The sequence below is a fragment of the Lygodium microphyllum genome, chromosome 10 (genome assembly GCF_053477565.2).
Source record: "Lygodium microphyllum isolate KBCC chromosome 10, Lygodium_microphyllum_v1.1.10, whole genome shotgun sequence".
Classification (NCBI taxonomy): domain Eukaryota; kingdom Viridiplantae; phylum Streptophyta; class Polypodiopsida; order Schizaeales; family Lygodiaceae; genus Lygodium; species Lygodium microphyllum.
In genome coordinates, this window is record NC_141144.1 from 21,592,502 (window position 1) to 21,607,448 (window position 14,947).

The window sequence follows — 14,947 nt, forward strand, 5'->3', positions numbered from 1 at the left end:
TGAACCTCCTTATGCTATAGAAACTTTCTCTAGTGAATTTTTATGTATGTACAGCCAATACTATGGGTTGTGATAAGTCTCTTCCGACCATGACTAAGGCTGAAAGAAAATATTTATGTCATGTAAAAAGGGAGCTAAAAACTTATGATATGATGGCTGAAAATGAAGATATTTTGGGCATTTTTTTGGACTGATTACAACTAACACATTCGTACTCATGTAAAAAATCAGGTAGAAAATCAATCCATAGAAGTATGTACATTGGAATTTTATTAAACAATTCAAGAATCTGTTGAGCAGGAAGACATTGGTTTACTCAACAATGTTGAAGCGCAAGTGGAGACAAAATACAAGACGGTGGATAAGAAAGCCAAACCTGTGGCAGTCCCATTGCCTCCTGAAAGTGAAGAGCTGGCTGATAGGGTAGCAAATCAGCCAAGTCTTTGTGATCCTTCCAACATTGGTCACAAGTTCAGATTTGAAAGTATAAAAGAGCTCAAAATAGGTGAAAATTCTTTCATTTCGCCGGCTGAAAAATACTCTTTTATACAAATGCTAATGAAACATGAAAAAGCTTTTGCATTTCAATCAAGTGAAATAGGCTGTGTGGATCCAAATATTGTGGCTCCTATGGTCATTTTTATAGTCCCACATGTGCCTTGGAACCTCAAGCCTATTCTTGTTCCAAGGGCGCATTTGCCCAACTTACTAGAACTTCTAAATGAAAAGATCAGAATGAAGATTTTAGAACCTTCTTCAGTGCCCTACTCAAACCGATGATTTACCATGCCCTAGAAAAATGAATCTTTACGATTCATTCAAGATCTATAGCCTATTAATCATGTCACAATCCGAAATGTTGGTTGGGGTCCAATTGTTGATGAGTTTGCTAAAGCTTTTGTAGGTAGAGCAATTTATTCTAAGGGCAACCTATATTCAGGATATGACCAATTTTAGCTTTCATTAGAAAGCCGGGACATTACCACAATGAAGACACCTCTTGGATTGGTCTGCATGTGCACTCTACCACAAGGTGCAACAAACTCTGTAGCCCATATGGTGAATGCCATGCACAAAGTCTTAAGAGACTTTACTCCACAACTTACTCTTCCATTTCTTGATGATGTACCTATCAAGGGATGTGAAGTTAATGAAAAGAATGATGAGCTTGATGAAGATGGCTACAAGACATTTATAGTTAACCATATTCATGATTGTGACAGGATCTTGACAAGGCTAGAAGAGGTACATCTTATCCTTTCTCGAGCTAAGTCGATTTTTGGACTAGAAGAAGTCCTAGTGGTCGGTCATCTATGTGGCCCCTATGGACGCAAATCTTCTCCAATCAAGATAGATGCTATCAGTAGAATGCAAGAAAAATGCACAAATGTTTTAGAGGTGAGAAGATTTATTGGCGCATGTGTATTCTATCTCATATGGATAACACATTTTGCTCATGTAATCGAAAATATTTATCAGTTATTAAGAAAAGGCCAAATATTCTTTTGGGGTAATGAGAATACTCTCACTATGTGTAAATTAAAGAAGCTGTTAATTTCAGCCCCCACTCTCAAAAGGGCTGATTATTCAGATGGTCAACCCATCATCCTTACTGTGGATATAAGTCCCATTGGGATGATAGGATGGGCTGTTGGCCAAGAGGATCTTGAAGGTAACAGGTATGCAATTCATTTTGGAGAAAAATTTCTCAATGAATATGAAAGTAGGTATGCACAAGTAAAAAGGGAATTGTGGGGAGTTGTAACAGCATTAAAGTGTGATTGTGAATACTTTAAAGGTGCTTCCGTAGTGGTAGAAACATATTGTCTTCCACTCTTGGGCATGATTGCCAACTGCTCTACACTCGACATTGCTATGCTAAGATGATTGCTAATTGCTCTACACCCGACATTGCTATGCTAAGATGTATTGCATATATTAAATCTCTCAACACCGAATTAATGCATATTTTAGGAAAGGAAAATCCAGTTGCTGACATGCAATCACGTGTAAGATATGACAATGAAGAAGGGCTTATGGAAGAAGATGAAGCTGAAGAATCTATACTTGTTGAATTTCATTCCATGGCTGCTAAAAATACATTTTCAGTTACTGCATATACTGGCCCAAAGCTGAAAACAACAGGATGGTCAACTAGAAGCCAACATGCACATTGCATTGCTCAAGTTCTAGTTCATTTCCTTGAAGAAGATTATGAAGAAGATTGGTTGAAGATCGATCAATATTTGAGCACATTGAAGAAGAAGGAGACTTGGATTGATGAGGAGTTCAAGCATATCAAGAGGAAAGCTTATGGCTTTTTTTCTTAAAGAAGAACATTTGTGGAAGCATGCAAAGAAGAAGAAAGGAGCGATGTCCGAGGTAACAAAAGATTGCGACAACAGGTAATGAAGGAATTTCATGAAAGCCTGTGGGCTGGCCATAGAGGCATATGGGGAACCTTTAGTAAAGTCAAAGAAAAATATTGGTGGCAAAACATGTATCGAGACATAGCATATTTTTTTGAAACATGTTATTGTGTCAAATGTATTCTATGGTTAAGCATTGAGATGGGTTACAACCGACTTATCCCTTGTCTATACATTATAGATGGGTTATTGATCTTGTAACCATGCTTACAAGAATATGAAATATGCGGTATTTAGTGCTTGCAAGAGAGGATCTAACCAATCAAGTTGAAGGCAAAGCCTTAACAACCAAATCCACTCAAAATTTTTGTCATTTTTTGCTTGAAGAAGTGTTTTGTAGATATGGTTGTGTGGGTAAAGTAACTGCTGCAGATAGAGGACAGTTTGATGATGATGAGGCAGGCAACTTCTTTGCTCAATTGGGTATTAAGTTGGCTTTAACATCAGCCTACAACCCTGAAGGCAATGGAAAGAGTGAGAGAGGTCATCAACCTATTCTCAAAGCTCTAGCAAAGTCTTGTAGAGGAAAGATCAAAGGATGGCTTAAAATGCTACCTTTTGCATTATGGGTTGACCGGACTACTCACAGTTCAGTGTGACTGGCTATATGCCAGCTGAATATAATTCAAGAGCATGAAGACATAGATGAAGAAGAAGAGGAAAAAGGTGAAGACATTGACATGGCATAAGATACTTCTTCTGACATTATGAATTCGTAAGACTTTGGCACATGCCAGAGGATGTGCAAGTTAGGAGGGGGTGGATGTTGTGCCGCTACATGCACACCGTGTAAAAAAATCTAGAGTGTGGCTTCCTTTTAGATTTAGAGAGCTAATGCCATTTTAGACATTAGTGTTAGTGTCCATGGTTCAAAAATATTATATTTTAGTCAATTTTTAATATTCTAGATATTATCTCTTGTAAAAAAATATACAAAACTATAGACAACTTCTAGATTAGGATGACATGTAAAAGAAAGCATGTAGCTTTCAGCTAATTTGAGAGGATTTTATGTGAAAAGAGAGATTAGCAAAATCGCGCAACGCGGGATCGCTATTTTCAGGCAGTGAACAACACTCCAAAAGTGGGAGATGAAGGAGTGATCTGGCAGGATTCTGGCCAGGTGTCCTGGTATTTAACCCCCCTTTCAAAGCCATTGGAAGGATCAGATTGGCAATCTGAGAAACAGAGAGGAAGGTATTATTTTGTACACGTTTTTTTCTATTAGAGTTATATTTTCTCATAATACTGAAAGAAACTGATAGGCTTTATCTATGTTAGCATTCTTCTATTTTTTCTAATTCTTTTTTGAAGTATTATTCTACATCTTCAATCTCTTTGAACCCCTTCCCTTCCGTCTACTCCTCTCCTTGAATCTATCTTCACCCTGCTGTCACTTATCTGCAAGAACTTGGCTTGAAACCTTCAATCCTTCTCTTATCTCTACCATCTCTGGAGTCTAAGCTCTTGAACCCCCATACATTCTTCTCTTGCCAAACCCCTGTGGTGACCTTCAACCCTGCGTGTTGCGACAATGGACTGCTTATTGCTTCAAGCATTCCAAGTGAGCTCTCAGGGCTATCTCTCACCTAGCTGACGCGTCATCGATCCTCTCGGGGTGTAGTGAGCTTACCTTGATGCCGAAATGAGTTGCCTCCTCCCTCACACAAGTCGGTAGCTCCACGATCCTAGATGCTAGCTCAAGCATCCTCAAGCCTCCTCCATCTTCAAGATCCATCCACCATAGCCACATGCAAGGGCAAGAGAAGAGAAGAGAAGATAGAAGAAGAGAAAAGAGGAGATGATAAAGTGCTTCACCCTCTTGTTCCCTCACTCCCACACGCTCACTCACTCCCTCACACTCTCACACTCCCTCCCTCAAGAGCACACACACAAGCAAGATGAAGAGAAGAAGAGAGGACTCTTGTTAGCCACACACAAAAGAATGAGCTTTCATTCACTTTTTGAACTTTATATATACAAACCCTAAAACCCCCATGGGTGGCCATCTTCTTACAAACCCTAAAACCCCTATGGGTGCCCATTCCTTTTTACATGACCGGCCATTGTGGCAAGGTCCCTTTTTCTAATTCCCTCTTCTTGCTTCATGCCCTAAGCCTATACCTGTCTATTATTTTACAAGTGGCATAGGAGGGAGCTTGGTGCTCTTTTACAAGAGTTTTTAGAGTTTTTGAGGTGCCTTTCCATTAAAATTGCTATTTTTTCCTCAGTTTAGTTTTAGAGGCTACCTCTATGCCTTTGCTCTTTTTTCGTTCTTTTTCTACTTTTTCCTTCATTTTTCTGCCATTTTGATTTGAGGTTAACATTACCCCTCTCCGAGGCAGGTGCCAGTTCCATGGCATGTCGACCTGTTTGTTGGGGAAGGGTAGGCAGTTGGCAAGCTGTTGATAAGGTGATGTAGGGCCATATGTGGGCTGGGCTGCCATGGAAGCATAGACAATAATGTCAAGTGGATGATGGGGCCTCTGAAGTTGATGGTTTGGCACATCTGGCAATATCTAAAAGGAGAAAGTGCGGTGCTCTTCCTAAGGGGAGTGTCTGCTTTATTGTGGGGTGCCTTATGCCCGTGCTAGTGGAACGAGGAGTTGGGTCTGGCCTGGGTGATGTCCCACACTTGAGGACCCTATTCGTGTGGTAGGGAGGTGCGGTGAGTGTAGCATAGGGTTATAGGTCTACCATAGGCGAGTGTGACCTCCCTAGGTGTGTCCTGCCCTTGGAGTGCCCTAAGCGTGAAGTGGGGGAAAAAAAGGACTAGGGGGTTAGGAACGGGGCTGGACGACTGAGGTCACCGGATGCGCCTAACTTAAGGACCCCTAGGTGGAGGGATTGTGAACCATGTGCCACGACTTGCATGCGGATCGATTTTTTTTAAAATAAAGTTGGGTTTAGTAGTAGGGAATTGTTAGTCCTCATCCTCAAGGGGGTGGTGAAGGAGATTGAATGGAATGGCTCAAAAATCTCCAGCTCTGCATGAAATTCTCAAGGTTCAAGCAAACTTGGAGGGGAGTGGTGGAGAGGAAAGGATGACTGTAGTGTGAGTGAACCAGCTGTCGCTCATGTCTTCAAGAATAGTGAGGCAGCAAGAAGGGATGAGGCTAGCTCGCATCATCAGGCAGTCATCATGCAGCTGTCAATTGCGTTAAGATAAAAAAAGAGAGGGGGAAGGCCATGTTTGGCCGGGTAGGGTCTTGCCTAAGTAGGATTTTTAGGAGCCTAAGATAGTTACAAGTGGTGATGAAGGCGGGATCCGAGCAGGAGGAGAAATCAACGATAAAGCATGTCATGGTGGCATCTAAGCTATTGGAGGTAAAGGTGAGGGCCTGGGCTAAAGTGGTGGTACAAGGGTTGTATATTACAAGGAAGTCATAACAGCCATGGACGTTTGCATCAAAGTCTACTCCTATTCGTTGAGGGTACGCCATGTAGGCAGGGTCGTTTCTCTCCGAAGGGAGAGTGTTACAGAAGGCAATCCATGCGAATATGTTGTCATTGCAAATGCGCCTTCGCCACAGTGGTTGGCACTCGTATTCGGGCACAGATCGAGGCACTTCAAAAACTTTATTCTGCTAGTATTCCGCATCCTCAGTGCCCCAGAGGGTGGGATTCTTCTCTCTTTCCTTGAGCCACTGTTGGCTTAGTCGTCTTCCAATGTTGATCACCTCATCCACTATTTTAGTGAGAAGGACTCTATGTAGGGAATTGGAAATGAGGAAGCTGAAGGTGAAGGGCTACTTCTCATGTTCCTATCTCTCCCAGAGTACGAGCTCCGCATGAAAACTGGGAGACATGTCATTTGGGCATGGCGGGAGGGGTACAGAGGGCTGGGCCATAGGGTTAGCTCTTAATCTTTGTTTGGCTTCTTCCACCAATTTCCTCCTCTTCTCCCTCAGGGTGTTTTTCCTCTTTGTAGATGCGTCTGCTGGCTATCCTTGCCCTTCAAGATGGGGTGAAAGGGGTTATGGAACCACTTCTTCTTCGAACCTGCCTAGGTCGATGTGCAGTTCTATCTCACTCCCTGAGCGCTCTTGTTGTTGCATCCCTTCTATCAACCCCAGGGCATCAATTTTCTGGGGGTTTAGGCCAGCCGATAGTAGATACATACTTGTTCCCCCGAGCTTAGCCCCATTGTAATGGGTTGGGAGGGCATGTGTAGCCCTACTTGTAGGGTTCTGTGCACTATGCTTAGTTTCTTTTTTACTGCCTCCAAGGACTCCCCTTCCTCCTCATGAGTGGCATCCATCAAGGTGTTCAGGAAGATTCATTGTTGAGTGCGGAAGGCCACTTGGGCTGCCTTTGCTTTGCCTTTTGCTAGGATTTTCTCTTTCTCCACCAGAGCCAAGTGATGCACCAAGGTCTTCACTCTTTGCTTATTCTGGCCTGCCCACTCTTCAGCCCTCTTTTTCATTTCTTCCATTCCTTCTCCCTATCTTTGCACCAAGGCTCCGAGCCTCCATTGTTGATCATCCAACTCTCTACTCATTCACTCCTACTCTTCCCTTTCGAGGCTTAACCTTTTAGTCATTGTTTCCATTTCTCGGTGGTGGTGCTCTTCTTCTTGTTTCCTCCCTTCCTCCCCTGCGGTAAACTCCTTCATGCCCTACTCAATTTGCCCTATTTTTGCTGTTAGATCCTTGTGTATGATCATCAGGTCATATTCTTTTTGCATCTTCTCGAGCTCTTGATTTTCATCTATGAGTTGTCACTGTCAGCTTTGCTCCTTTTCTTCTTTGGTCTTTAGTTCCCTCTTCAGGTTGAGAATTTCCTTTTGTTTCATAGCCATTTGCTTTGTTTTTTCAAGCTAGAAGGCTGCTATCGCTTCCCTTTCTACCTCCAACTCAGCCACATGATCCTCCTTTCCTCCCTTCTTGCCCTTTCTAACTGCGAGAGCAATTCATCGACGTAATCGTCATGATTTATGTGTGGCATCATGGTGGTGGGGATTGGGGTGGTTGAGGCTTCCATTTTTTGGCATTTTGGCTCTTGCCTGGATTTGGCATCTGTAGTTGGCCTTTTGTGCCTAGTGGCTGCAGCCTCCCCACTCCTTCCTTGTGCTAGTTCCTTATTGATAAAGTATTGCATCCATGCCACAAAGTTGTCCATGTCAATGCTGACCGGGATGCCTGGGGTGGCAGTGTGGTGGCTTCGCTGGCGGGTACCAAGGGGGCCGGAATGAGGTGGATGGAGGCCTTATCCTTGCCCTTGATGACCATGGATGGCATGGCTTCAGGTACTTGTGCTCTTGAGCTGGGTCTATCTTCCCTAGGTGGACTTAATGTCCCTAGGCCATCGAGTCAGCTCTGTTGTTCTATAGACCGGCAAATTGATTGCTCCATGTCTTCCTCCTCCTGTCTTCTTAACTCTTCCTTCTCTTCCATAACTCTTCTTTCTCTCTCTTCTTCTATTTTCCTTGCTTCCTCAGCCAATCTTTCAACTTCTTCCTTCTCCTTATTTTTCCACTCTATTGCCTCTCTTAGGGATTCCTTTTTTGTTCTTTCTAGATCTTCTTCTTCCTTTTTCCTGCCCACCTTCTATTTCTTCTTCTGAGTTTCCTTCCTAGCAAACTCCTTTGTTTTTCTTTGTCTAGATTGAGCCTCATGCTCCTCCTTTTCTATCTCAATTTCTATCCGATCACTTGATTGCTCCTCCTTTTGATGGGTCAATGACCTGTTTGGGGTCTCATCTACTCCTTTGCTTCCTTGTTGGGCCTCTTTCACAATCTCCTAGATGATGGCTATTAGTATGCTTCCATACCCGGTGAAGGAGGCTTTTGAGGAAGGTTTCTTCCTCTCCGTATTCTTAGATGCAGGGGATTCTCCACCTGCCTATTTGTTGCCTAGGGCTAGTGCTTTGGACGCTTGTTCTATTGTTTTGCGCACATAGCTATTCCAATCCACCTCGTCCAAGGTGCGGGCTGCCACATTCTCCAGCACATGTACACTGATCCGGTGCATGATGGAATTGTAGCGTTGGCTGGAGAAAAGGGCATGCACCAACTTTGCCTGTATGCAAATCTCAGCATCGGGAATGTCTTGTAAGCTGATGCCATTGTTCGTCAAGACTTCTTCCCTATTCATCTTCAGCAGGGCATACACATCCCTCTTATGTTTTTTCTCCACCCTAGGTTCCAGACCCAGTGGTTTCTCCACCAAGGCCTGGTTTAGTGGTACATGCACTTGTCGCGTGTTGTCCCCCCTTCCCACCATCATCATTCCACATTCTCGATCGGGGTTGTACATTCTCAAGAACTCTACACACTTTGCATGGTTAGGTTCCTATGAAAACTTCTCTAGGTACTTGTGGAGGTTGCATTGTTCCATTATTCTCCTTACGGCCTACTCCTTGGCCACCATCTTCTCAAGGTTGTGAATGCTGTGGAATTTTAGTTGATTATAAGCTTGATTTTCTAGATTGATGTCATACTGTGCTCTCTCTTCCTCCGTGAAGGGGAGTCGATGGGCATGGTCTTGTTGCGAAATCTCTCGTTCATGTCATGAACCATACTTAGTGCTATAATTAATATATATACAATAATTTGCTGAAAACAAAGATTTTATGTTTGTTGAATGAACACATTAAGATCCAATACAGATTCTTCCCTTCAGACCTTTTTTTTTAAATTTCAAAGTTTTTGTGACATTCCTCCTACATCACCAGTTTCTTATGTGTTTATTGCGTTTACTTGATCTTGATTGGTTTTTATTTGATTCACCTTCACCCTACCCTCGTACCCTCTCCCCTTCCAAATTGAGAAGAATCCTTCCTAGGATCAAAGGTTCGATCAAGGGCATTCAACATTTGGGTATAGGGGTTACTTGCACATGATCCAAGTATAGAATTCTGGGTTATGTTCCAACTGAGCCTTGGGGTCCAAAGAGAAGGGTCAGGTACTTACGTGTGAGATGTAAGTGAGGATATCTGCTAGAAAATTGCCAAAATCGATGCGGATAGTGATGTGGATCTCTTCCTCGATCAAGAGACGATCAAGATATGGGTGTCCCTTGACGTTCTCTTCTATGGGTCGGCCACAAAGAGTGGTTAACACTATGTATAATGTGGGTGCAACATAGGTTGGGTCGTACTCCGATGTCTTGATTGCGCGGCGCTGCTCAACGTCGTTGGTCATGATTTGACATCCTTCGAGTTCCCACTACAATCGCAGAGTGTATGAGTTTCATAAAAATGGGGAGTCCGTGTCAGCTAACGCTTTCAACTCCTTGACTTCTTTGTCAGTGTGATGGAAGAAGTCACACGCTTATCGTAAGACATAATGAGGCATTGTTTGATGGCTTGGTATCTTGATATCTCAGTGCATAGCTATTGGGCAGCTGAGTGGGGTGTTTTGACAAATGCGCATTAGAATGTTTCCCAGGAACAAGGCATCATGCGAACTTCCATCGCTAAAAAGGCTCTTTTGCAGCAGGCATAAGTCCAAGCGGTCATAACTTAGAGCCAGTGACATGAATGTGGCATCTAAGCATCTAAGACAAGCAATAACATCATCCCCTGTGTCTTTGGATAGATCTGCGGGGCTAGAGTTAAGAATGATTTCAGCTCATAAGATTGTTTAAGGCCCGTTGGTGGTTGGGGTTTGATGGGGCTAGTAAGCTCGGCGGCAAATGGTGGTAGTTGCCCATGAAGCGGTGGTTAAGTCTCGTGGATAAGCGTCAGAGTAGTGGCTACTGTGGATGGGCTGCTACACTTGGATTGGGTTTGGCAAGTCATATCGGCATTAGCAGGGGTTGAAGGGGGTAACGTTGTTTGGGGCTTGGTGCAATAGTCTTGCTCAACTCTTCTATGCTTATTCATGGGTGAGCTGGTAGGAGATGGGTTCGGGAAACGCTGCGGCTTCTAGTTTTGAGGTTCTACGGTGTCAAGAATCGCGTGTTGGGGGGAATTGCTCAAGATGCTGCGCCGAACACACACAGAATGCACAAGGAGAAGCTCACTCAAGAGACAAGAAGAGAGATGGAGGCCAAAACGTTTTCTTGCTGATTTCTTCTTCTTCTTCCACACTCTTTACAATGCACACAAAGTATAGATAAGATACAACATAAAATGAAAGTGGCCTACTAAGTCAAACAATGAATAACCAACTACACTAGTGGACTGGCGCTATAACTATGCCAGCTGTAAATAGGTGTAACAACCTGAATATAATAAGTAATGAGTCAGTGTTCATGTGAGAGTCATAATGACGACCGACGTGCTAAGTGTAGACGTGTGGACCCATCTAACCAGGCGGTCCATCATCAATGTCCGCATGTGTTGAGCTTGTCATCTCAACACTCCCCGTCAAGCTCAACTGCATCTCTGCAACTCCAAGTACGCTTCGAAACTTTTGAAGCTTCTCTGTACCCAATGCCTTTATGAAGATGTCAGCTATCTGATCCTATGTGCTGACGTACACCAAGTCAATCTCATCTGCTAGTACCTTCTCTCTCACAAAGTGGTAGTGTACCTCAATATGTTTTGTCCTGGCATGGAACACAGGGTTCCTAGCCAACTGTATACTGCTCATGTTGTCACAATAAATGACAACTGGACCTTCCACCTACACATCCAAATTAGCCAATAGTTTTTGCAGCCATACTACCTCACATGCTGCAACAACAGCACCTCTATACTCAGCCTCTGTACTCGACAAAACAACTGTAGATTGCTTTTTGTTGCTCCATGCAACTGCTGCACTACCAAGAGAGAACATGTATCCACTGGTAGATCTTCTATCAGACATACTACCAGCCCAATCTGCATCTGTGTATCCAAACACCTGTGCATTTGTACCTGCCTCATAGAAAATTCCATAATGTAATGTGGACTTCACATATCCCAATATGCGTCTAACTGCATCCAAGTGTGGATTTCTAGGTACTTGCATAAACTGACTCACAAGACCAACAACATAGCTCAAGTCTGGCCTTGTAATGGTCATGTAGATCAAACTCCCCACTATCCTCCTGAACATAGTAGGGTCTTCTATCTCATTCCCAACATCAGCACTCAACTTTACATTCTGCTCCAATGGAACTGAAAGTGGTTTGCATGCTGTCATATCATACTTGGACAACATATCCAAGCCATACTGTCTTTGGGATAGCCATATACCATCATCACATCTGATCACCTCAATGCCAAGGAAGTACCTTAGCTCACCTAGATCCTTCATCTCAAACTTCATCTTCAAACAGCCCTTGACTTCAGCAATCCCACTATCACTATCACCTATAATAATCAAGTCATCCACATAGATGACTATGATGACCAAACCTGCATCTCCCTTTCTCACATAAAGTGAGTGATCAACATCAGAAACATAAAAACCAATATTGACAAGATACTCTCTAATCTTGTCAGACCATGCTCTAGGTGCTTACTTAAGCCCATAGAGTGCCTTCTTCAACCTGCACACATACGTGGGATGCTCTAAATCTTCATAACCTGCTGGCTGATCCATATACACTTCTTCCTGCAAATCACCATGCAAGAAGGCATTCTTTACATCCATTTGCTGCAACCTCCAACCTTTGGCTGCTGCCAAAGCAATCACACATCTGACAGTTGCCATCCTAGCAACTGGACTAAAGGTTTCATTATATGTTTGGGCATAGCCTTTTGCAACTAGCCTAGCTTTGTACCTGCTAATAGAACCATCTGCATTGCGCTTAATCTTATAAACCCATTTACATCCAATAGCTTTATTTCCCTTTGGCAATGATAGTAGATCCCAAGTCTTATTGGCCTCTAATACAGCCATCTCCTCATCCATTGCTGTATCCCAATGAGCATGACCAACAGCCTCCTCAAAACATGTGGGCTCAACATCCTCAACTAGTTTCACCATATAAGCATAATGGTGAGCTGCATAACCTTCAAAACCAAATCTTTTAACAAGGTATCTCACCCTGCTAGACCTGTGTACCACTAGATCACTCAATGGAGTCTTTGCATTAACGCGTGCTCTCTGCACACCTGGAGTCCTCACTGAAGGAATGCCAAGCTCATCATCCAAGCTCTCTGAGCCACTGGAGTCTCCATCAAGAACTGCATCAATGCCTTCTTACACTTTATTCTTTCCTTTGTCTTTACCTGTAGTGCTACTAGATGCACCTGAAGATGTAGAGGTACTCCTTAGTCTCCCAGACCAAGGACTACTAGATGATGTCTCTGGTCCACTAAGAGTCCGTGATTCTTGCTTTTTAGCCTACACATGAGTATCATGATCATCATCAACATCCAATTATCACCACTAGATGCATACCAACTGCTCATTTAATCAAAGATGACATCCCTGCTCACTCTGAACTTACATGTGGCAGGGTTGTAACAGCGATACCCTTTCTGCTCTAAAGAGTATCCAATAAAGATATACTTTTCAGCCTTTGGATCCAGTTTCCTCCGCAACTCATCTGGCACATGAACATATGCAATGCAACCAAACAGTTTCAAGTGTGAAACATCAGGCTTCTTACCTGTAAAACATTCTTTGGGGGTCATACCATGAACTGCAGCTGTGGGAGTTCTATTCATAATATAAACAGCAGTATGAACAGCCTCAGACAAAAAATGCTTAGGCATATTCTTTTCAGCCATCAAGGTGCGTGCAACTTCTGCAATATGCTTGTTTTTCCTTTCTGCAACCCCATTTTGTTGTGGGGTATACTTGCATGTGAACTGTCTCTTTATCCCATGAGACCTCAAAAAATCACTGAACTCATTTGAGAGGTACTCTCCCCCTCCATATAACCTCAAGCACTTTACTTTCAAGCCTGTTTCTCTTTCAATTGCAGCCTTGAAAGTTCTAAAGTGCTCAAACGCTTCACTCTTTTCCTTCATAAAATATACCCACAGCTTTCTAGAACAATCATCAATGAATGTGACAAAGTATGAACTGGCTCCAAGAGATACATTTTGTGTAGGCCCCCAAATGTCTGTATGCACAACATCAAGGATATTTTTGCTTATATCTTTGTCATGTGAAAAGGGTTGTCTTGCCTGCTTACCAAACTGACATGCTTCACATACCTTCTGAAATTCTGCAACTCTAAATGTAGGCAAACCTGGACTGCATTAATTTCAACCTTTGTACATTTGCATGTCCAATGCGTTTGTGCCAAATTTCAATGTCTGCAACAACACCTTTTCCTTTGGCATACATGTTGAGATATCGAGCTCCACTCGTGATACGCCAGGGTGACCGTTGTGTATTTATGTCACCGACTTGTTAGTTGCAGACACGGTTGGTACACCGCCCATGAATAATAGCTACATGACAGCTATCCTTATCTACTCTAGTTCGTGGCTCAGTTAGTATGGAACCTTAGTTAGTTGAGTTTGGTTTAAGACCCATATATAGGGTTCTTCTATTTCTTTGTATGAGAGTTCTTTTTGGCTTACACAAGTAAGTGGAGGAAAGCTATTTTCAACCTCCACCTGTGTGTGTATTCCCCCATTGTGCAAGCAAGAAAGCTACAAGTGAGACTCCTTCCTTCTCTCCCACAATCTTGACATGGTATCAGAGCCTTGTTTGTAGTAAGGAGCTCAAGAAGGCAAGCCAAGCTCGCGGTGTTCTGGTAAGAGGAGCAGTGTTGCTTTCATTTTTTGTTTTGGGAGGAGATCTCTATAGGTAGCACAGCCGGAAAGTGCAGGAGTGCATTGTCTCAGGTTGAGACGCCCTTCGCGGTGAAGCAAGAGTTGCACAATGTGCAAAGAGAAAGTATGAGCATCAATGACTACCACATGAAGGTGAAGAAGATTACAGATGCACTTGCTTCCATTGGGTCGCCAGTGGAAGATGATGATTTAGTTTATGTGACCTTGAATGGTCTAGGAAAGGATTATGCACAGTTTCGAACGTCCATTTCCGTCTATGAAAGATTTCCTGATTTTGAGGAGTTGATTGCTCTTCTAATTTCTGAGGAGCAGAGAAATGGTGGTGCATCTTCTTCATGAGGAACTTCAAAAGAAGCTGTCTTCTACTCAAATGCTAGAAGAGGTAGAGGCAGAGGTAGAGAAGGCCGATTTGGAGGCCGTGGCAGAAATCAGAATATGCAGCAAACTCAAGAAAACCAGTCCTATGGAGGAGGACGTGGTAACTCTAGAGGCAGGGGGAGCCAAAGAGGTCGTGGTGGATGGCAAAGAGGCCAAAATGCAAACAATAATGTTGAATGCTACTACTGTGGTAAAATGGGTCATATGGCTAAAGACTACTATAAAAAGTAGAATGACATCATGAATGGAAAACTGCAACAAGGGAATTATGCATCTTCTAGTAGACAGGGTGATGACAGAAATGAGCATTTGTTTATGGTGCAGCACATGAACAATTCTGTGACAAGTGCAGAAGAAAGCAATGATGTATGGTATGTTGACTCAGGTGCATCAAACCACATGACAGGTAATGCAGAATGGATGGAGGGTGCAAGGAAAATGGAAAAACCAGGATTTGTGGAGACAGGTGATGATACTGCACATCCTATTATGCAGATTGGAAAAATTCA